Below are 3,194 nucleotides of genomic sequence, written 5' to 3'. Positions count from 1 at the left end.
AAAAAAAAAAAAAAAAAAAAAAAAAAGAAAAAGAAAAAAAAGAGAGAGAGAGAAAAAAAGAAACCGACGATCGATCGTGGATCGAGCGCGAGACGAGCAAATTTTTTGATGAGCAGCGTCGAAAACCGAACTCCCTTTCGACGAATCCTCGAGATCTTATTTATTAGAGATTTTAAGCTTACCAATCGAAGAGTATAAACTTTTTATCCGCGACAATAATTAAGAGAGAATTGATCGTATTGAAACAATGTTCACAGAATTATCAGGATAAGAGAATTAGAAGAGGCAGGGTGTTGAAGAAGTTCGACGCTGAGATTCCTCGATTTTTTAAATCTTTATATTGTACATACATACGTGCACGGTGGGGTATTTGTATACGATCGAAAAATACTTGTATACGAATCCGCGGAGACGAGGCCACGGGTAGATCTTTGTAGAGAAAGAAAAAGGAAAAAAAAAAAAAAAATAGTAGAATCATAATCGATATCGTGCGTCCTCCGATCCGTGTTATTTTTAACGCTTGTTACGGACAGATGAAATTTTTAATCGCTCGTTCGCTTCGCAGAAAGATTCACGAGTCGTCGCTGCGCGAATTTGCACGGTGGAAAGCTTCGTGGATAGACGTGTTTTATCGTAGAATGGAGAGAATGCGGGAATATGATCGATCGAGACGCGAATCCAGGTCTAATCGGTACAAAGAAACCACTTCTTGCCTTGAAGAAAGCTCTCTATAAATATTACGGATCAGGTGCGATCGTGTTGCGAAAGAAGGGTTAAGATAAAAATTCAAATTAAAAATAAAAAAAAAAAAAGAGGGAGGAATCCGGAGGAAGAAAAATAAAGAATAATAAGTAAATAAATAAGAAAAAAAAAAAAAAGAGGAAATTCTTCGCAGAGTACAAATTTATTCGCGATGTTTGTCGAGGAGAAGAATCTTAAAGAGAAGAAAACAAAACGATAATGGAAAATAAGAAAAAAAAAAAAAAAAAAAAAAAAAAAAAAAGAAAATATAGTGGACATCGATCGAAGGAGGAAGCTAAAAGGTTTTCTAGGTATCGTTATACGCGTTTGTGACAACTGTCTGTCCGGATCGGAACGAAGAAGGGAGGAAAATGGAAAATAGGGTTTGATCGTTTTTTTTCTTTGTGCCATTGCGAATAATTAATCAAACACGACGAGATTTAAGACTCTCTTTTTCCTTTTAATCTTTTTTTATCTTTTTTTTTCTTCCATTCGTTTTCGTCGTCATTATTCTTTCGCTGTTTCTTCACCGGAGAAAAATTGCACAGAAAGCGTCTCCCCTTAATTATTTCAATAACCATCCATGACGATCAACAAATCGTACACGCGTTGATCGTAGTCGCGTGGAAAAGTTGATGAATCCAACACAAGTGATCTCGTCGATAGACTTTCTTCTTCGCTTTTCTTTTAATCTTTTGTCAATTTTTTGTTTTTCTTCTTCTTCTTTTTTTTTTTTTTTTTTTTTTTTTTTTTTTTTTTTTTTTTTTCTTTAACTGTACAGATACGAGCGTCGATTTCGATCAATCGTCGCGATAATGTATGTTATATACAAACACGTACACACAATACACACATTGAAATATATATATGTACACTGACACATGTACAGATTTATCGAACGCTGCAAATGCGTGTACACACACATACACACACATATACACACACGTTTACGTACAGGCACGTAAGCAAACATTATAGTTAAAAGGGTTGGCGGGGTGCGTTCGTCTATCCCTTTAAAGTGACAGATATTCACGATACCCTCCCTGCAGATCATAGTTTTCTACGACAGTATTTATATAGCTATATATACATATAAATAATTATATCTATATATATATATATATACACAATCAGAAATATATTGTATGTATATACGAAATGTACATATACATATTAAAATATTTTTACACGAACGATCCCCTTTATCGCGCCAGCACCCCGTCATCCCACCCTTCAGTCGGGTGTATCCCCGGGTTGAAAAAAAATAGTCCGTTGAACGTAGTTCGCAATAGTCATTTGGAAATAAAATAACCACCAACTACAGTATTGCAATAGTTGTTAGAGAGACAATCGTGCGAACGTAATCGTGGAAAACGCTCCCCTTTCCCCTAACCGATCGATTAAAAATTGGAAAACTGTTAAAAAAGAAAATTAAAAAATTAAAAAAAAAAAAAATAAACAAAGAAGAAAGAAAGAAAGAAAGAAAGAAAAAAAGAACAAACTGGCTCAACTGGCAACGAACAAACACTTTTGATCGCTTGAAAAATATCGCGAAACGAATCGAAGCGAAGAGGAGCGAATGAAATATATTCTTGGCTGATTCTTCGGTCAAAGAAAATAGAAAGAAGGATGAGAGAGAAAAAGGTGGTGAACGCACGACAGAACACTCGTCTTCCGTATCGGCGAGCCGCCGCGGCTCTCTCGGTATCGACAATAATAAACGGCGAGCGTGCCGGCGCTCGTAAATGCCGAATCGTGCGAGTGCACTCGTCTCCGCGTGGCTTTACGGTGATTATAAAGTCGGATTAACGACGCCGTAAACGCGGCTAAACCTTTCGCGAATAGTTCGCCAGTCGGGAACGTTTCGTTCGAGTTCTTAGGGGGGAAATGCAAATAAACCGTCTCTGAAATTCTCTTGCCTACCGGAATAAAGGGAATCCGGCAAAGTCTTTCGGATATCCTCGCTATAGAGGATATCATCGTGGCTCGAGCGAGAGCAATGTAAACCTGAGACCATTGTCGAATCGCGAATCGTGTCTTTTCGAAAAAGACTTGCGAATAATTATACGAATAATTATAATTAAATATCGTCCTGCTTAATATCGATCGAATCATCGTTCCGTTTCTTCTTCTTCTTCTTCTTCTTCTTCTTAAATTGCATTACAAGATTGACGAATGTTGTTCTGTCGTGCGTTAAATTTTTGATCATGCAATTATTGATGATTGAAGTTTGAAGGGAGGACGTGACACTCTCAGAAGAATCAGTTTTTTCTTTTTCTTTTTCTCTCGAAACTTAAAAATTTCGCAAGGGAGCGATCTACCATCTCAGGTATTCTGAAAAATCGACACGATTACATGATGCATTGTTGTAAATGTAATAACAAACTCAGGAAATCTGAAGCAACCAGGCCGTGATACTATTACTTATAGAAACTACTACTACTACTACTGCT

General features: G+C 36.8%; 1 long non-coding RNA gene across 1 annotated transcript in view; it reads left to right on the top strand.

Moving 5' to 3' along the window:
- Positions 1–3,194, top strand: part of LOC116186820 — a 7,873-nt gene that overhangs the window by 843 nt on the left and 3,836 nt on the right. The gene's annotated exons all lie outside the window — the stretch shown is intronic.

The sequence above is a fragment of the Apis dorsata genome, unplaced genomic scaffold (genome assembly GCF_000469605.1).
Source record: "Apis dorsata unplaced genomic scaffold, Apis dorsata 1.3 scaffold_58, whole genome shotgun sequence".
Classification (NCBI taxonomy): domain Eukaryota; kingdom Metazoa; phylum Arthropoda; class Insecta; order Hymenoptera; family Apidae; genus Apis; species Apis dorsata.
This window is presented reverse-complemented; position numbering and strand designations above follow the sequence as displayed.